At 38.3% G+C, this 21,863-nt stretch overlaps 1 protein-coding gene and 1 pseudogene across 2 annotated transcripts in view; one reads left to right on the top strand and one right to left on the bottom strand.

Moving 5' to 3' along the window:
* Positions 1–21,863, top strand: part of LOC307174232 (von Willebrand factor A domain-containing protein 7-like) — a 110,473-nt gene that overhangs the window by 66,239 nt on the left and 22,371 nt on the right. The gene's annotated exons all lie outside the window — the stretch shown is intronic.
* On the bottom strand, positions 6,867–7,690 carry LOC307154759 (prostaglandin D2 receptor 2-like; annotated as a pseudogene). The gene has a single exon. The product of its transcript is annotated as a prostaglandin D2 receptor 2-like (transcript).

The raw sequence follows: 21,863 nt of genomic DNA, 5'->3' as shown, positions 1-21,863 counted from the left end.
AACGTCAGAGATGTAGCTATTATACTGCATACATATGAATAATTATGTTCAAAATGTTTAAGCATTCAGAATTATAGCCACGTTAATAACGTTTGTAAGAAACCAAACCGTTTGTAAATCTGTCCAGATTTCAGCGAGATAAGAGGATTTGTGTGCGTGCTGCTCACTCACCTTAATTCACAGAGCCCTGTCCTAAGATGGCCGCCGGTGATGCCGGAAGTGACTCCGCCTTAAGACATCTAGCCTTTATATGATATCTATGGTTGTGGCAGCTTTGATGTGTTAAGCTTAAACCAAGGTCAACTTAAATGTCTTGTGGCTGTAGTGTACAGTTTTGAATTGCTTGCCCATTGTTGAGTGTTGGAGCAGTAGGGAGTGGGTGCCATTTTCTTTTATTCTCATTTTCTCCTGTTCTTGTTAGTTAGGAAGTAAGGTAAGAGTTCTGTTGTTTATTTGTGTTTATTGTTGTAGGTTAATTAGATTTTCCTTCTACCTGGGGCCTGTTTCAGAAAGGAGGTTAAGTGAAAACTCTGAGTATGTTAACCCTGAAATGAGGGAAACTCTGGGTTTTCTGTTTCAGAATGGGAGGTATGTTAAACCTGAGAAAGCAGAGTAAGTCAAGCCCGTTTCTGAAAGAGAGGTAACTTATACTCAGAGTCAGTTACTATGGTGACTTACTCTGTGAACCTAACCTGGTCGGGAGCAGGTTTTCTTCGGTAAACCCAGAGTTTCTATCGGTCTCCTCCCCTTTTTTAAAGGGGAAGCTGTGTTTAAACACCTCATTCATTCATTCTTTCAGTACATTTTTATTAATAAAATTAATATTTTATTAATAAATAAAATATTGCTATTTTTACTGCATTTTTTTTTTTAATAAGATGAAGTCTGTATAACTCCTTAACTGGCAACTGAAAATACAGTAGTAGATTAGAGTTATATAATGTAGTTCTAAACAAATTCTACAGAATTAAACTGTGGCATTTACTGGAAATCACTGAAATGTGTTCATCTGTGCAACAGAAGTTGATGGACCGTCCTCCTGCTGTTCTTCCACACTCTGAGGGCGGAGGGAGAGATAAGAATACCTGTTTATACTTAGATTTAAACTTAGATTATCCACATAAAAATTTGAAAAAAATCTGAATGGGTAGATTGTTTGATGTGTAGACACATTACCTCTGTAGGCCTCTCTGTGGCAGCAGAAACTATTTATCCTCATCATCCTGTGAAGATGAGCATTTGGTCGAGTGCACTTTATAACACTATTTAATTTCTGGTGTATTGAGTAGGCGACTTACAACTGTCTGGGGTTCTGTTGGGACAGGAGGCTCTAAAAGACAGATATTACCATCAGAATCTGTTAGGACCAACAAAAAACCCAACCTCAAAGTAAAATAAATGGAAATATCAAAAATAGCCAAAATAACACATACTGTATGTAAACCTCTTACATTTTATGAAGGCCCTTGGATCTTTGGGAGTGACTGGCTCTGAAGTCCCTCCAGGAATTCCCTCAGCCAAAAATGCTGCTGCACTAGACACTGGATGCTATTTAGTTATTTAAGGTCAAATGTTTGTAAAGTCAGGTAGCCTTCACCCATGATATGCTCAAGCCTTATTTGATTGAATTATGTTTTTATATTTAATTTTCAGCTGCTGCCATGGTCTTTTAATGCCTGCATGATTGCTCCACATGAAAATTAAAATCAGGTTGAATAACATAGGCCTACTGTTCTTCCAGTTTCACCTCTGATATTATAACAGTTGGGTAAGTTACTCTATATAGTTATTAATTTTATCTTCAACAGTGTAATTAGATTAATGTAATAATTACTATCTTTTGAAAGTATTGGTCTACTTATTACTAATTACTAAATCCCATATCAACCTCAACCACTTGAACAATACAAGGAGAGACAAGAAACTGCACTTTTAATGCTTTCAAATAAACAATATACAATTGCACGAACTATTCTTGATTTGACCAAAGTGTGTAGAGGGAGAAGGTTACATAAAAAATATACCTTTTAAAAATGTATGTTAAATCCACTATTGTTTTATACAGAATTGTTCTCTATAGTCTATGCAGTAGCCTATTTAATGTAATTAGGGCCTACATCAGATTTTATTTTAAATTACAGAAGAATTAAGAGTTATCCCTTTAATTAAATCACAATATTTAGATTACTTGGTAATTAACTAGATTTATTACATGGCTTGGCTGAATTCCAATGTAGAATGCGGTCTGTTATTTCTTGATAACAGACCGCTGTGAAGTATAACAGACCGTTGCCATGAAAAACAGCGCGTTCCTACTGTATCTTTTCTTTGGCGGAAGCAATACAATCGTTTTTAAATCAATAAACTCCTTTTTAAATCAATAATTCGTGTCAATTTATTTATTTATTTTGTAGGTAGCCATGTAATAAGCGGGATAATGTATAGAGAGGCGGTCGTTATAGCGAATAACAACCCCTTCAGGCTGATTCAAGTCCTGTTCAGCCTGTCGGGGTTGTAATTCGCTATAACGACCGCCTCTCTATACATTATCCCTTACGTACCGCATGGCGGTACAAAATATGACCGCCGCTCAGGCCTGCACTGGCTTTCCACAAAAATAAATGACGTGGAGCAATTTGGCTGTATTGCGTGTTTATGTATATAAGTTGTATATTTTAAAAGACTGTCTGGAGTATTCCTGTGGATCATGGATAATTTAGAGTTTTGTAATTATTTGCCATTAGCCTACTATTTAAGTTTTATATCAAAAGTCATTAGTTTAGACACTTAACATCCATAATGTGAAAACGTCACATCCATAACAGTGGTTTCCCCTACATAATGTATTACAAAAATGAGTTTCAAAAACACACTTATTGTGTTCAAGCAAGTCTTTTTCATGCTACATCGGCAGTTTGTTTAATAATTCACAGAGTTTGTAGGACACTTGTAAAGTGTGTGTATTTCATGTTATGTCCATAACGCTGATAAAATGTATTCATAGTGTGTGTCTGTGTGTGTGTGTGTGTGTCTGTGCGTGTATGTATGCGTGCGTACATGTGTGTGCGCGTGTGTGTTTGTGTGTGTGTGTCTGTGCATGTGGATTTGTATGTGTGTGTATGGGTGTGTGTCTGTGCGTGTGGATGTCAGTGTGTGTGCATGCTTGCGTTTGTTTGTATTCCTGCATGTGTGTGTGTGACAGTATCGTCCTAAACCAGCAACCCTTTGCTCAACACCACCATCTACAGGCCGATGAGTGTACAGTCACTAAATGTGCACATAAATGAATTTATTTTATACCCCCCCCCCCCCCCCCATGGATTAAATTCTACGAAACTTAGCATACCCCCAGAGGATGTCAAGTTAGTCATACACATGAAATATGGTGCAGTTCTGAACATCTCAACTGAAGATAGGGGCGATTAAAGCAGAATAATATTGCATTTTCATTTTTTATGGGAGGGGCGCAAATCACAAATGAGTGATTATGGGCTAGGTTGATGTGGGCCCTTAAGACCAACATACCATAAAAATGTCTTCATCCTCGGTGCCACGGTTCAGGTAGTTATTTAGGAAAAACTGCATTTTTTGGGTTTGGGGGGGCCCAGTGCGGGGGGGGGGAGTGGCCCCCGGGGACCAAACGAAATTTTTCCGTAAAAGTCTAGTGGGGCTACATGCCCACCAAATTTCATGTTCCCCGGTGTTTCGGTGTCCCTGGTATCGTTGACGAAAAAATTCAGTAGATGACGAAAAAAAAAAAAAAAAAACTTTGACAATCGATTATGGGCTAGGTTGATGTGGGCCCTTAAGACCAACATACCATAAAAATTTCTTCATCTTCGGTGCCACGGTTCAGGTAGTTATTTAGGAAAAACTGCATTTTTTGGGTTTGAGGGGGCCCAGCGCGGGGGGGGGAGTGGCCCTCGGGGACCAAACAAAATTTTTCCGTAAAAGTCTAGTGGGGCTACATGCCCACCAAATTTCATGTTCCCCGGTGTTTCGGTGTCCCTGGTATCGTTGACGAAAAATTCAGTAGATGACGGGGAAAAAAAAAAAAAAACTTTGACAATCCCTATATGACCGCTTTCGCTAGCTACGCTAGCGGCGGTCATAATTACACCCAACACTGTATAACAGTAATTCCTCTTTTTGTTTGGCGCTGTTGCCATGGTGACTCGTAATATCTGCGCTCCATTGATAATGGCTTTTTATAGTTGTGGTGCACGCGCTTAACTCAGAGTAGGTCAACTCAGAGTTGATTGAACTAACTCATTTCAGCTGTTCTGTAACCGAAAACTCAGAGTTTCCCATCTCAGGGTAAGTCAACTCAGAGTTCAAGTTTTAACTCAGAGTTGGTTGAACCTCCTTATTGAAACAGGCCCCTGGTAGTGATCTTTTGTTTGTTGTTTTGGCTTTACCCGCTCCTGAAGAACACGCTTCATTACTTTTTCTTTTGGAGCTGTTTGTTTAGGATTCTTTTTGCACTGTATTTTTATTGTAAATAAATGTATTGGAAATCTTACTTTGTGTATTGTGTGCTGGGACTCAAATAGGTTAACTTCTCTTTGTCGCTGTTAATTTTAGCTTTAAAAGGTTACTTCCCTTTTGCCCCTAGAAAATCCCAATTGGGAATGTAACACAGGTTTGGAACAACTTGAGGGTGAGTAAATGATGACAGAATTTTCATTTCGGGCTGAACCATCCCTTTAAGTTCTTTTATTCTACAAGATAAACTTGTTACTTGAATGCTATGTAGTTTCACAGAAAATGAACAGAAATGAGATCTTGAAATGAGATATTGAAATAAGATAATGTTAATGGCTATAGCTCATAGGTGTTTGTTCCTCTTCATGAAGTCATGAGTTTAGCTCCAACACCTGCATGGAAGTTTCCATTGATCCTAATGACCTTGATTAGCTTGATTAGCTGCTTCAGGTGTGTTTAATTAGGGCTGGAGCTAAAATTGGACACCCCTGCCATAGCGATTTCTTTTGATATTGAAGCATTAATAGATTTTAGAAAAATAAATGAAATAATCAGAATTTAACAATACTTTAATCATAGTTAGAATATTTTGTGTTCAGCAACTTTTTTCAAAAAGTGAATCATATTGTGTTTAGTATATTAACATTCTTGAATGTGGCAACTGAATTGACTTGTTCTCGAGTAACATCATGCTTTCTTTTTCAGATTTCAGAGAACCCAAAGGAAAAGAGGCAGTAGTCTGATGTAAGACAGATTTTTAAAGACCTGAACCGTTGGACCACCTGTAGTTATGACATCAGATTTCTGAAGACAATTTTATTTTTAAAGGTTGAAATGCTTTTGTCCTATTTCTCCCCCTTTTCTTAAAGGATGATCTTTTAATATATTGTCATTGATTGAATAAAATAAATTAACTCAACTGCTGGAAAGGTGTCATTTATATTTTAAAAGTTTTTTTGCCAAATTTTTGGTCAGGAATTTGTTGACGTATCATTGAAGTGTTGAAATATTAATGTTGTTTCAACATTAACTTAGTACATCAGATGGCAACATTGGTTGACATTCCTTTTCAGTTGTATTTTCAGTGTTTCAACAAAATGTATTTAGAATCAACATCACATTGTAACATTGATCAAACCATATTACCAAAGATTATTTCTATTAATTTCAGTGTTGATTCAACAGCAGTGATGTAGATTCAACATCATAGCGTAATATTGATTCAACAATATTACCATTGATTTATTTTAGTTAATTTCAGAGTTGATTCAACAGCAGTGATGTAGATTCAACATCTTAGTGTAACGCTGATTCAATATTACCATGGATTATTTTTGTTAATTTCAGTATTGATTCAGCATCGGTGATGTAGAATCAATCATAGTGTAATGATGATTCAGCATTACTATTGATTTTTTGTTCAACAGTTTCAACATTAACTGAGAGTGCAAAAGTAATGTTGATAAAAAATCACTTTGTAATGTTGAATCAATACTATTACCGTTGATTTTTGGTTGAAATCTCAACATTGCTTCAGCATTAACTGAGGGTGCAAGAGTAATGCAAAAACATCACTTTGTAATGTTGAAGCAATATTAGCACCATTGATTTGTGGTTGAAATCTGAACATTATTTCAATATTAACCGAGGGTGCAAAAGTTACGTTGAAACAACATCACTTTTTAATGTTGAAGCAATATTAACACTATTGATTTGTGGTTGAAATCTGAACATTATTTCAATATTAACTGAGGGTGCAAGAGTGATGCTAAATCAATATCACTTTATAACGTCATTTCAATGTAATCAGCGTTGACGCATCAACACTGACTCAACATTGTTTCAATGGTTACATGCTATCTGGGATATAATTTAAAGTTTTGTGTTTAGTCTGTATTCTAGTTAAAAGTTTTTTTTTTCTTGATAAAAAGACTAGTTTAGACAACATTAAATATTCTGATGAGAAGCTTCAAGACAAATATTAAAGTTTTCATGTAGTCTCTTTATGGCTAATATTCATGTATATTGAGGGAAACTGCAGTCCAGTTTTCCACACCTTCCATACCCGTGTGTGGCCTGATTTAAAATGAGCATAAATCTTGTTTGTATATATTGTAGTCAGTAATCTGAGCAATGTGAGAGAACAGAGACAGGAATATGGGCCATGTTTCTTCATCTGTGATTGAGGGATTTTTGTTTTTACTCCAGTGCCAAGAACTCTTTAATATTCTTAGAATTACAACAACCTCAGAGGTAATCCAGCATGACTATGTCTTAAATCAAACCCAGTGGAGGAAAGAGACACAGAAAAATATAAAGGCTTATAAGGCCATCCCATGATTGTGACCTCTTGTTAGCAGACCGTAGTCCACTCAGAAACATCAGTCATCAGTACCAGGTAATGTTATTCCTAATGATAAAGTTACATTTTGTCGTCTCTCGATCTCATCTGTGGGACAGCTTTTAAAACCGAAGAGGTTGATGGAGCCCTGGGAGTCATGCTGGATGCGAGGAACTCTGGGAGGGGTTGGAGAGCTGAGTAAAGTGGGAGACAAGATATCTTTTTTCTTCATCCTTCCAGTAACCAGCACTAATGGCCCAGCTTCCTCCACCAGCCCCTCAAAAAGCGCCCCTAGACTTTGGCAGATTCGACTGCAGAAGTTTGGACAGCTAAAAGTGTAGATAATTGGATTCAACACAGAGTTCAGGAAAGTGAACGTTGTTACGTAAGGTAAGGACACCTCCACCAGATCCACAATCTCTGTCTTGTACTGAGCCGTCACCTCCAGCAAGCAGAAAGCGTGGTAGGGCAGCCAGCAGAGAACAAAGGTTGCGATCATTGTGACGACCATTTTCGTGAAACGCGAGAGTCGAGTGCCGTTTTGTCCGACTGGTGAAGACAGGCTGCGGAAGAATTTCAAAGATTTCTGTTTGCCATTGCTCGCACTCTTCCGTCTACTCTCGAGCCTTTTCCTGCGAGCATGCAGCTCTATAACAAAGAAAGCATAACTGACAGCAATGACCACCAGTGGCAGACAAATGCCAGCAACACTTTGGACACTGCCGTCGCTTCCTGACGCGCCTTACAGTCTGTATGCAGCGTGCTCTGTGAGGAATAGAGTGCAAAATCATGATAGCAAAGTTTGCGGCCGTCCTGCTGGGAATCTATGCTTTTCCAGGATTCCCAGAGTGGATACCACACCATGCACACTCACCGCCGCCAGGTTCACTTGAGTGTTATTGTTCAGGGTGTGAGATATCATTTTCTGCAGAACGGGACAGTGGAGCTCTGAGGTTGATGAATGGGAAGAATTAGGAGGTAATGAGGAAGTCATTGCTGTCACAAAAAAGAGAAAAAAATATTTAATTACAGACAACTGAAATGAAGCACATAGATCAACAAATGAAACCTTTATTATGTGTGTTTGAAATGGGTTTCTTTCTTAAAGTTTAACATCTGTAGGAATCTAAGATGGGGGTCTTCAACCGGGGGTCATTATTGTTTTATTGTTTGATCTGATATTTTTTTGAAAAGAAGTCTCTTATGCTCACTAAGGCTGCATTTTTTGATACAAAAATACAGTAAACAGTAAAACTGTGACGTACTTTTGCAATTTTAAATACCTGCTCTATTTTAATATATTTTAAAATGTAATTTATTCCTGTGATGGCAAAGCTAAATTTTCAGCATCATTACACAGTCTTCAGCATCACATGATCCTTCAGAAATAATTATTATGCTGATTTGGTACTCTAATTTTGTGCAAAAAAAAAAAAAGTTACTTTGACAGTGACAATATTAAGTTAATTAAGGTGATCACAAAGTTCAATGCAGATCACTAAAAGAGTTTACACATTTCTTCCAACAGAACATTACCAACCATTTTAAAAAAGAGGAAGAAGTAGAGATTGTGAAATCAAGCAAATAGGAAGCTACGGTGAATAATGATAATCAGATGAGCAAACTCTATCTACTGAGCTGTCTTAGTCTCTTAACTGTGTTAGTCCTGTCTGTGAGGTTTCTGCTGTCGCTATTTTGACTTCACAACACTTTCATCCAAGACCGCTCTAAAAAAACATCATTGTGAGGTATGTAAAAAGTTTGTTATCAGTTTATGCATGTGCGTGGATGATCGTAAGTGTTTTGAGTTAAAGCATTTATCATTATTTTGTTTTTATCTTGTTATTTCACATGCAGTCCAAAAACCACATGCAAACCAAGTCTAACCAAAATGTTTACCAACAAATTCTCAAATTCAACACATTATCTTGCTTAGTATTTAAAACACATCAATTTTACGTTAGTTCACAGCACTGTAAAAAATTTCTAACCCTCCCAAATCAAAAATTTCAAGTGACCGATAACATCTAAATTTTTCAATTGGCCCAAGTGAAATTCTGTAAATTATAAAATTAAATTTACAGATTTTCACTTGGGCCAATTGAAATTTGCAGAATTTCACTTGGGCCAATTGAAAAATTTAGATGTTATCGGTCACTTGAAATTTTTGATTTGGGAGGGTTAGAAATTTTTTACAGTGAGTGTCTAAAAACATTACATTAAAAAGGCTTTCATAACAAAACATTTATGTTGCTGGGATCGAGATTCATTGGCAGGCTTACAGTATTATTGTATTAAACAGAAACTGCGCATCTGCGTAATAATTGATGATGGTTAGTAGAAATGATGACTGTGTGAGATCCTGCATCATCCATTATAAGGGTTGTCTGTTATTATTCCTCAGGAAAATCTTGGTGTTGCTGTTCAGTTTCATTCATGACTGATAATGGATCTCATTTTTTCCTTGAAAAAGGTAGTTTGCCATGCGGAGCACTTGAGCATGTCACTGCCTGCCCTCTCCAACAACAACATTTACTAAGAAAACATGGCAAGGGTTGTGGGAAGAGCAAAGAATCAAAGAGCTGAAAGAATTCAGTGATTGTATACAAACAATTGGTCAAAATGGGTTTTATTTATGACATACAATGGGGTCCAACAATTTGAGATCACTGTAGTCTGCTTCCATTATGCTTCTATTTTGCTTCATTATTTTTTTTATTTTTTTTTGTTCATTATAATTCAACGTTATCTCATGAGAATACGTGTATTTTACGTAAAGTGTAGTTCTATCACACGCAAGTTACATTTACTTAAGTTTTATACACACAGAAACGTATAATACCGACGTATTTACAGAACTAACACGTAAAATATTTACGTATTGACAGCACAAAAACGTAAATTATTTACGTATGAACAACTCTACCGACGTACAAATTTGTATGTATTCCTATTATGCATATTAAAATCGTGGCATTAATGTTTTGACTCTATTGCTTTCAATTGTCTTATCAGTTACGTTTGCAGTCGCATTTATTAAATGCAGTTTACTCAAGAAATAATAACATTTCGCTCTGTTCATGCCTTCTGCTGCAAACTCGTTTTGGAGGAGTAGCCTACATGGCGTTAAACAAGAATACACTTTAAAACCTTTAAAATACCTTCTTTAATCGTTTAACCATTTTGTAATATTTAGTTTATTTACCGTGAGACACAAAATGCGTTTTCTCCAATAGAAACATAATACACCAAAACCCAACATAAATTCACAAAAGACATCAATTTTATTAGCTTGATATAATCCAAATCTTTAGAATCCATACGTTTGTAAGAAAGAGATCAAAATTCAGCCCTTTATCCAGCGATCTTCATCTCCACTTCTTGAAGCGACCGTAAACGTCAAATACCGCGCTCGTGATGAATTCAAATTAAAAAATTGCGCCCTCAAGAAGCGTGACATGTTTTACGACAGGGTCATCAAACGCTCATTGGCTCTCGCCTGTTCGTCACAGATTGCGACATGCCGTGTTTCAGTCGGAAAACTACATTTGAAATGGAGAAGCGCGCGCCTTCACACAGAGCGAAGCCGGATTAACATTTTCATGGATTATTAATTTAAATTCTGATCTGTACCTCATTCAAAACTATTATATACTGACAGAGAGGACTACGATTGCAACACATCGTCATGTGAACGACTTTTGGTACGACTTTTTTTTCTCATAATTGTAACATTAGCCTATGTAGTATTAAGAAATGGTTATGGGTAGGTTTAGGGGTAGGAGTAGGATTAGCTAATCAAAGTATCTTTTAATGCTATATTGTTAATAAAACTGCCATTTCCCTAACGTTACACATCTCTGTACGTTTTTAGTTTTTTATATTCTGTATAAAATGGGTATGTTTAGGTTTGGGAGTAGGCTTAAGGGATCTTCCATTTATCTATAAAAAACCCGGTAAAAGGTTATACAGATATCTATACAGATATCTTTATGATATGAAAGATTCGTGAATAGTTTACGTTTTTTAGCTGTAAAATCATAATAATGTTACGTTGCAGATATGTCCATATTATACGTTTCAGCATCTATCCAAACGTACAAAAAGTATGTTTTCTATCTTTGAAAATTATGTATTAATTACCTATGTATTAACAATGAGACCAGGCTGTATAATTTGTAATGTATACTAGCCTAATTTAAATGAAAATGTTGAAAAAGGAGGCACTTAAAAGCTCCACGAACTTCACAAGTTTGTGTAAAATATGATGTTCATGTTCTCTAGCATTAGGCCTATTAAAGAATGTTACAAATAGCATATACTTCAATTGAAACGGAGAGCTGATCTTTTGTACAAAGGCCACACATTTTTTATCGCCATACTCAAGTGTCACATGATCCTTCAAAAATCATTCTATGCTGATTTGGTGCTCAAGAAACATTTCTTATTTTCAATGCTGACATTTTTTTCCAGATTTTTTTGATTAAAAAAACAGCATTTATTTCATATTCTTTTAACAATGTAAAAACATTTACTATCTTTTTGGTCAATTTAAAGCATCTGTGCAGAAAAAAGTTTTAATTTCTTTCAAAAAAATATGTAAAAACACCACAACACAAGAGCTAATCTTAAATCAGAACTATTCAGTGTCTTTCGTAATTCTTTTTTATATTTGAAGACTCTTTTCAAGATTCCCTGTTAATTTTACCATAAAATGCATGACAATGAGATTATCATTACAAAACAAGTTTTTCAGGTTGACTTTTATTCTGTCACTGTTGTCTAGAGATCCCCTATGCTCACATTTAAAGCAGTATCTAAGTAAACCTGGATAGACTAAAATGAAATATACCTTTTGTGAAATTTGTTTACAGACTCCAGAGCGTTTTCTCCAGATGATCTTTAGTTGTCTTTCTTCCACATGACATTCTGCTGTTTATAATTATTGTTTACCTTCAGACGACACAGCTGTTCAGAATGTATGTGTGCGTGCATTTTAAATGTATGAACAGTGCTAAATAATGCATATTATAAGACATTTTGAAGCTCCAGGCAGGGCAATGAAAAAATAAAATAATTAAGAAGACACATGGAAATGTTTAACTAAATACAGACAAAAACTGAGCAGGACGGTCATTGTAACATGTATTTCTATGCTCATTGTGTTTTAGTTCTGTTTTCCCTGTTCCTGTTTGCCTGTGTTCCATGTAGTACGAAGTAATTTGCATTTCTTCCCTCAAGGGACTACAAGCTCTCTCAGCACATCTGACTTTGCTTCTGATTTCACTTTTCACTGTTAAACAGGCGGACTGCCATTGGATTGTGGTTTTGTTGAGTGACATCGCAAAATTCTAAATAGTGGCAAGCTATTCTGTTCGGAATATATCATTAAATAACAACGGTAGGATTTTCAGTGCCAAGTCAACTTCAGGCTACACGTGTTAATGTGAGCCGTTAAAAGGAAAAACTACCCAACGAGAACCATTAGACCGACGTGTTGTGAGGAGTCATGGGATTACTCTTTCTCTCTGAGTCGAAGAGCAGGGAGGCTGTATCCCACCCGTGTCCATCGTCATGTGGGGGACCATCTAGGGCAGGGACCATCACACTATGTGGAATCTTGGAGAGGATCGGAGAGAATGTGTTTGGAGAGTGGCAGTGGCTAGGCTAACCAACAAGGCCCATGTCTGTACGGAGCTGCCACGAAATCTATGGCTACTGACCATCCATGGCTACTGACACCAGCTACCATGAGCTGGGCGGACGTGATGGAAGCCGACTCCCTGGATATGCCTCCTCTGTTTGATGGCCTTCTCGCACAGGTGACACACCAGGTGACGAGGACTCAGAGGGCGATGCTAACTCTGATCTCCTCGCCTTAGACATGGATGACGAGGAAGAGGAAGACAACACTTCCTTCTCTGTCGAACAGTCTGGACGCCCTAGCAAGATGGACTCGGCCTCTCAGGCAGACAGTTTTCTGTGTGTGTAAACGAGCCGCGGCAAACTGGCAAATCTCGCCAGTGGTGTAGCCCCTTTAAGAGCAAGCTCCCAGCCAATGCAGCGCAGTCAGTGTGTTCACTGAACACAATGGCTTTACTGTCAAGTACAAGGCAGTGATTTTGGAGGAGATGGGGCGACACTTAGACACAGGAGTGCAGAACCCAGCACTCTGGGATGAAATATGTGATATGAACGATCTAATTCTCTGTTCTTCCCGTGGAGCAGTTCAGGGCTTTGGCCGTGTTATGGGCCTGACCATGTCAGATGAGAGAGCTTTATGGCTATACCTGTCAGGATTGGGTGATAGACGCAGCATACAACCTAACTAAAGGCCTGTTCGGACCAGCGCTCGAGAAAATAAGAGAAACCAGCACCCTCAGGAGACAAGAGGATGCAGCATTTAACCTCTGTTTACCAAGCAAGCAAACGATGCGAGCACATTCGCGACGTGATGTCTCAAAGCGACACTGGGTCCTTAATGAATGAATATTTGAAATTATGAGATGTTCAGAATAATCAGAGATCTAAATGAATTCATAATCAATATTAATGATTATTTTGTAATCTAAATTTGATTATCATTTGAAATTGAAGTCAGATTAAGCGTAGAGCTAAAGTAATATTGAAACTAAATTCCAATAAATTAAGTGAACTTCTTGGAGCGTTGAAAAGACATACACGCATTATCCCTTTGCCCAGGCCATTGGATTTCCGTTGTTGGGCCGATGGGTGGTCCTTACAACAGGCAATCAGCCTGTCTTGCTTGCAGGTTGGTTTATTTTTTCCTTAACATTGCTTTCATACTTAAAGTGGTGGACTCAGCATATAGATGTCCAATTACAGAACTTTCCACTCTCCTCAGTTCTACGGAGGATAAGAGACTGAATTCGTTATGTCCAGTAAAGGCGCTTCATGGGTACGTGGAGAGGACAGCAGGTTTCAGAAAGAATGACCAGCTGTTTGTGCCTAAGGCTACTCCTCACGAAGGGAAGCCGCTGTCCCACTGGATAGATGCTGGACCTCTCCAATAGGGGCATGGCTACATCATGTGCCTCAGGGGAATTTTGGTTCAGGATATCTGTGCAGCAGCAAGTTGGGCAACGCCACATACTTTTGTGATGTTTTATATACTAAATGTGTCTGAGCCATCCTTATCACATGCCATATAATTGTTATGTATAGCATACGTTGTGCAATCCGCCTATATCTTCCATAGTGAAAGAGTGAAGTTAGAAAGAGAACAATGGGTTACTTTACATAATCCTGGGTTATTTTATTACAGAGTAAGTTGTTTCACCAACACTCCCCTCCTCGCATAGGAACGGGAAGTAATCTCTCTATAATGACGTTAAAGACAGACGTGGTGTCACAGGAGCATCCGTAGTTGGTCACGCCCAAAGCGATTCCCATAGTGGAACACCTCACACTGTTATCAAAGAACCGGGATTATGTTAAGTAAACCATCGTTTTGTCCTGCATTAATGTTGAATGTTTGGTTAGTCTTTTATTCCTGTTCCTGTATTCTCCTGAGTGTCAGTTAATTAAAGAATATATATTTTGAATTCTCTGTCGTAGTGTTTACTGACCAGCAAAACATGACAAACATATTTACTGTCATATTATAATTGAATAATGACTGACTTGTTGAAAACTGAAAGAAAAGGACATGTGACAGACCTGTGTGGATCAAAAACCATGTAATACATCTTTTGAAAGTTAAATGATGCAGGATTTTGGAGATGCAGATGCAGGAAATAGGAGAAACCTATTTTCTAAGTGAACATTGTAAATTGCACCTTAAGATTTTTTTTTTTTAAATGACTAAAATTGTATTTACTGAAGACCTTCCTGAAATTTCTGGGACCTCAATGTACAAGAACAGGTGTCGTCCTATTGTGGAATGTGAATATTGTTTCCAAAGATGATAATAAACTCTTTACTGGTAAAATCATAAAGAAAATAAAAAATTAAGCAATGTAGAAGTTTTTATGTGAATGGTCAAAGGTGGTTTTATGGAGTGGAGCCTCACTCAACAGTAAGCATCAGGTTAGTTTTGTGACTGCTGTAGATGTTTACATTTTGGGGGGGATTTTATATAACATTTAACAAAGGCTAGAATGATTTATACTTTTTGTGTGTGCAGAGGTGGGTAGAGTATCCAAAAACTGTACTCAAGTAAAAGTACAAGTACTTATAGAAATATTTACTCAAAGTAAAAGTAATAAAGTAAAGAGTAAAAAAGTATCCAATGAAAAAACTACTCAAGTAGCGAGTTACTAGTTACTTCGGATCATATAGGCCTATATATATATATATATATATATATATATATATATATATATATATATATATATATATATATATATATATATATATATATGAAGACTTCATGATGCAAAAGCCTCTGAGTGTCATCTGAAATTTTCATCTAAAACAAGCATTTTTATCAAGCTCGTATATTTAAGTTCAGTAATTTCACTTTAATGACAATTAATAGGTACTTTTCATTGCGATTTAAGTGAAATAACTGAACATAAACATACAAGCTTCATAAAAATGCTCTTTTAGAAGAAAATTTCAGATGGTATTTAGAGACTTTTGCATCTTAAGTCGTCATATATATAAAATGATATTATTTAGATAATTTTTTTATTTAAATGACTATTATTATCATAAGTAGATAGGCTATCTTTGCAACAAAAACAGAAGAGACAAGCATTATTTCTGCCATCTGTATAGCCCGAAAATCATTGCCTGTCCTTTGGTTTGTATAATAGTAACTTATACAACTACATTTGGATTATTAGATAGGCAGCCCTATCGGATGGCATGACGTGCGACAACTGCGCGGACCTGCCAATGCGAGCTCTCAAAGCCAGACGGGACGAGGCTCGTGCAGCAGCGGGGATTGGGCTCACCGCCGCCAGAGAGCCGCTGGTGGGCCCCCCCCCCCAACCGAAAGGACAGGGAACGGGAAGCGGTGATCTTCCCCGACGCCACCTTTCGCGCCCCTCTTGAAGTCGCTGACTTTGTATCCTTCGGGGCGAATGAGGAGGGCGACTCTATGTCCCTGTCAGCGTCGGAGAAAGACTGGTGATCCGAGCACACCCAGTCGGAGCAGGAGAATCCGGCGGACCTCCAGGAGGAGCTCCTTATGATCCTAACCATGGCCGTCGACGAGCTGGATCTCTCCTGGAACGCTCCGGACGAGCCGTCCAAGAGTAAGCTCGACACATGGTTCCTCCAATCGAACCGCTGCCAGGCCGCTTCGAAAAGAGGAACCCCGTTTTTTCCTGATGTACATGACCAGGTAGTGAAGTCATGGGCTGCGCCCCAGTCGGCGCGCACCCTCGCTTCTACTCAGGCCATGTTTGCCCCTGTGGACGAGGCCCATGGATACCTGCACATGCCCCCCGTCGAGGAGACCGCCGCTGCCCATCTCTGTCCGAACTCGACACCTGCCCTGGGCTCGGACCGCAGTTTGCCGTCCAAACCCTGTAGGTTCACAGCCCACCAGGCGGACAAGGCCTACGGGGCAGCGGGGGAGGAGGTATCCGCACTTCACGCTATGGCAATCCTCCAAGTCCTGCAAGCAAAACTACTTAAGTCTTTGGATGGCGCCGCCTCGGTAGATGCTGGCGTTATCCGAGACCTGCGCTCAGCAACGGACCTCGCGCTCGTGGCCACCAAGCGCTCGGCTCAGGCTATCGGCCGCTCGATGGGGTACCTGGTGGTCCTCCACAGGCACCTCTGGCTCACCCTATCGGATGTGAAGTACGCCGATAGGAAGACGCTACTTAACGCACCGATCACCTTGACCGGCCTGTTCAGAGATGCGGTGGATAAAGTTACCGAGCGCTACTCCGAGACGCAGAAAAGAGTGAAGGCGATGAGTCACGTCATCCCTCGCCGGGCACCGCCGCCTCAGCCACGCTCCCGCTCTTCGTCGGCCTCGCGCCGCCCTCAAGCACCTGCCAGGCATCCAACAACCCTCCGCGCCGATCCGGATGGCTGTGGCGGTCGAACCGGCCAGTGGCAAGGCGCCGGGAAAAGGAGGATAGCCCGAAGGAGTAGCCCGCGCAGAGGGGGGAAGCCAGCGACGAACTCTGCGGCTTCAAAGCAATCGTCCTGACAGCCCGGGCAAGAGGGAGAAAGAGCACCAGGGAGGTCCCGCTCCCAAGCGTTGTGCTCTAACGCATTTGGTCCCTCAGAGTTCGAGTCTGAGCGACACGTGTTCAAAATGTGTGAATGTTGTTGCTTGTGTTCCAAAAAAATGTTCATTAAAGCAAATTATCTCTTCACAAAAAGAGCCTTTTCTCCCTCTTGCACCCTACACTGTGTCACTCGCCCTGCCCTCAAGCAGCGCAGAATCACGGTTCATAACTATGTTACCTTGCCGGCCTTATCTACTGAGCCGTCAGCCTCGCGGGATTCTGACGCTCAGAGTTCCGTTTGCCCAGTCAGAGCGCTGTGGGCGTACATTAATCGCTCGGCCGCTTTTAGACAATCGGACCAGCTGTTTTGAATGAAGTCTTCCAGCTGCTATCGTGGCGTAATAATCTGTTTGGTTGTAAAATGTATTACCTGAGTGAAATGAAATCAAATATATCGTCCTGTGGAATCATTCATTCACAGACAGCATATGAAGATGTTCAACTAATAAAGATCTTCATCGCTGGCAAAAAATATGATGCATTTGAAGATTTGCTCTCACTTGACTGTACTGTGTAGGTTCACGGCCACTTCATCCAACGCTCTTGATGTTCTTAAATCTTCCTGTTACGACTCCGAGTCGAGTGTGAATTGAAATCGCTTCAGACGATTCAGTGCGTGCAGGAACTGAAAAGGGCTGCGTTTCCCAAAAGCATCGTAAGCCTAAGTAGATCGTAAAAACGATCGTACGACTGATCTTAATATTACGGTCTGTTTTCCAAAAGCATCGTAACTTAAAGGGCATATTGCAGGTAAAAAAAAAATCAAAATGAATAACCGTGTATGAAAATATCAAATGAAAAGATAATGCAGGATTTAAAATGTTTTAAAACGACATAAGGACACCAATTTAGTAGATAAAGTGAGCGTTTCTTTGACTGCTCATAAAACCCGCTTTTTTTCAACATCGCGTCATTTTACGTCACATGAGGTAGACGTGTGCTGTGCTCTGCCGCAGCTCAGTGCAGAGTAGGTTGGTATTCAGTAAGAGCGGTCGTGAGTCAGTGTGTTTTCAGTAGTTTTTGTATTTCAATTTATCATCGTCATGGTAAATTATTGTGTTTGTGGAGCTTGCAAAAACTCCAGCCTGTCAGGACATCGAGTCCACTGGTTTCCTAACAAGAAAAGGGACGGTGCTATCTTTCGTGCCTGGGTGCGGTTTGTGCAGGTGAAGAGACGGGATTTCTCTTCCGCGTCGGCTTCGGAAAACGAAAACTGAGCTACTATTGTGTTTGTGTGGACCGTTTATCAGTTTGGACCAGTGCAGCGCGAGCCTGATCAAGCAACACTGTTACTGCGAGATCCAGTAAATAAAGCATTTGAATTCACCACTGAAGTAATAACAGTAAATAAAGTTTTTTTTTAAAGAAAATCTAGTTCCTACATTATTTTTCTATACATTGACTCATTGGGTCTTCTAACCTGCAATATGCCCTTTAAGTAGCACTTAAAAATCATCGTAGATCTACGAGTGCTCTGTAGTAGGCTAATCGTAAATCCCCAAGTGCATCGTAAGAAGACAGAGTTATGAGGTCACCTCCAGGACAACCGGCAGATTACACCTTTAACTTTATTCAAATGCAATGTGATTATAATATAAGGTTTTGATTGTACTTTATTGTACACTTTATTACTATTTTATTTTTGTTAAATTAATGTATTTAAATAATTAAAAAGGTCAGATAAAATAGAAATAATTTAATCTAGTAATTTTAATCAAAATTAAATGAATGAATAAAAAATAAAATATGTAATATGCTTCAAAGACTGGGAAGAATAGGGATGAAAAAAAAATCTGTCAATGACTTGCTGACACGCACGAAAACCTACGGAAGAGGATTAGGGCCAGGCAATAATAAAAAAAATAAAACCATCTCGAGATTAAAGTCATTATAATGGGAGATTAAACTCGTTAAATTTCGAGAAAAAAAGTCGAAATACAATCTTGAGAATAAACTCATTAAATATTGAGAATAAAGTCGTTGTGTTTCGAGAAAAAACTCGTTAAATTTCGAGAAAAAAGTCGAAATACAATCTTGAGAATAAACTCATTAAATTTCGAGAATAAAGTCGTTGTGTTTCGAGAAAAAACTCGTTAAATTTCGAGAAAAAAGTCGAAGTAATTGTGAGAATAAACTCGTTAAATGTCGAGAATAAAGTCGTTGTGTTTCGAGAAAAAAAGTCGAAATGAAATGTAACGTTAGAGAATAACGCATTTGATCAGTGTTCATTGCATAACCTGATAGAGGACATGGCAGAGTTAGATCACTTAGACAATCTATATTTTTGACTTTCTTTCAGTAACAAAGAATAGAACATTAGGTCTAGGTCGGCTAGGTGTTTTTAGAAGAAAAAATCAGTCCAATTTGCGCGATGTACTCGCTTTTGTCCAACATGAAATTCATGGAGGTTTCGTGGTTTCCCAGGATACCATAAGACGCATTATTAAACTTGTTGATCCTCAAGGTGTGGAATTTCGACGAAGGAGACGCTTGAGAAGACGCCACTTTCGCTGGCCCAAATACACTCTGGCATATGGACAGCCATGATAAATTAAAACCGTACGGCATTGCCATTAATGGCTGTATAGATGGTTACAGTCGTTACATTCTGTGGATGGAGGCGTACACAACCAACAACGATTAATAATGTGTCTTATGGTATCCTGGGAAACCACGAAACCTCGATGAGGTTGATATCGAGGCTATGCAATGAACACTGATCGAATGCGTTATTCTCTACATTTCATTTCGACTTTTTTTCTCGAAACACAACGACTTTATTCTCGAAATTTAATGAGTTTATTCTCAAGATTGTATTTCGACTTTTTTTCTCGAAATTTAACGAGTTTTTTCTCGCAACACAACGACTTTATTCTCGATATTTAATGAGTTTATTCTCGAGATTGTATTTCGACTTTTTTTCTCGAAATTTAACGAGTTTTTTCTCGCAACACAACGACTTTATTCTCGATATTTAATGAGTTTATTCTCAAGATTGTATTTCGACTTTTTTTCTCGAAATTTAACGAGTTTAATCTCGCATTATAATGACTTTAATCTCGAGATGGTTTTATTTTTTTATTATTGCCTGGCCCTAATCCTCTTCCGTAAAAACCAGCCATGTATTGGGCATTTCTTGGTTGGCCATCATTGGTCCCACCACCTGTTTTTATTAAATGTTGTCCTCTGCAGAGCCCTTTTCCTTTTAGCAAGGCTGGCAAAGCCCTGCCACTTCTTCCTGACCTCCTTCCCTGATCTTTTAATGCCCCTAGTTGCAGTCAGTTTTCTAGCAAAATCCTCCCAGATTTTTTGTTTTTGTTTATTTGTATGACTTCCCTTAAACCTGCTGAAAATAATGTTTGTATAGCTCCACCTGCACTAAAATGACCTTAATCTCCTCTTTAAAAAAATGCTGTTTTCTTTTCTTTTTTTTTCTCTCTTTTTTTTTTTTTTTTTTTTTGGTTCAGCCATTTTGCTGGTGTCTCCACTCGTAGGTTTGTCCTTTTATAGATTATTGGCCTCGTGGAAAATGCACATTAGGTGAAAACAGTTAGGTTAAACATTTAAAATTGCAAGCCATTCTACAAGGTGAGATTTCAGCACTTGACAAACGGACAGCGACTCTTAAGTAGCATTTAAAGCACAGCTGCGAACGATCGTGCTAAGCGCATTTTTGTGAAACGCACGTGAAATGAACACGAACGTTCGTAAAGTCGCTCGCAGAAAATCCTCGTAAGTTCTAAGATCCATCGTTATATGGAAAAGCAGCCCAGATCATTCAAACTGATTCGCGAACCGATTTAGACAGATCTGCCAACTTGTTTGATGAAGTCTTTGAACAGAATCGACTCAAAGGAGTTATTCATTTGTGAATTGAGCATCGCTCGAACCCAGAAAAAAAAGATACAGCGCGCTTGGTATAAACTACGCATTTAACAACACATATTGCATTAAAATAAAGTAACGAGAGGAATGTCGTCCAACGTAACGAAGTAAAAGTAAAAAATTGTCTTTAGAAATGTACTCGAGTTAAAGTAAAAGTAGGCTAGCCACATTCAAATCTACTCTTAAAAGTACAATTTTTCCAAAAAAATACTCAAGTAAATGTAACGAAGTAAATGTACTTCGTTACTACCCATCTGTGTGTGTGATATGATACAAATTTTAAAGGCAGCCATGCCTTAATAATATAATTCCTCCAGTTAATAATTTGCTGAGGTCTGATTGCATGACAACTTCTGTACACTGAGATAAGACATAATGTATATGTATGTCATCAGAGCCTAACAAGGATCCATTATCAAGGGACAGACAGGAGGAACCGAGACAGATTGAAGGTACCTTGAATGTAGAAGGTAAGAAATAAGGTTTTTCTATTCTATTCTATTCTATTCTATTCTATTCTATTCTATTCTATTCTATTCTATTCTATTCTTTATGATGGATACATTGCCTTAGCATAGGTAATATATCCATCATAAATAGTAGAATAATATATAATATAAATATATAATATGGGCCTATATATAAACATTTTGTAATATTTTTAACTTAATTCCGCTCACTTCTCTCTTAAAGATTTTAATTCCTTATTTTTCTTTCAATTTGTCTACTGTTTTAGTTATTTTTTTCCTCATGAATTAAAAAAGCTTTTTTTCTTTTTTCTTCTTCTTTACTTTTAAAAAAAAGCTTTTTTCTTCTTGTTTCTTCTTTTTTGAAAAGCTTTTTTTCTTCTTCATCTTTTTTTTTTTTTATTTTTTTTTTTTTGCACAGAAGCATAACTAAATTGCTGAATTTTATTTATTTTTCTTGACTCAGAT

This window comes from Squalius cephalus (assembly GCF_949319135.1).
Source record: "Squalius cephalus genome assembly, chromosome: 2".
Classification (NCBI taxonomy): Eukaryota; Metazoa; Chordata; class Actinopteri; order Cypriniformes; family Leuciscidae; genus Squalius; species Squalius cephalus.
Note: the sequence above shows the minus strand (reverse complement) of the source record. Positions and strands in the feature narration are given on the sequence as shown.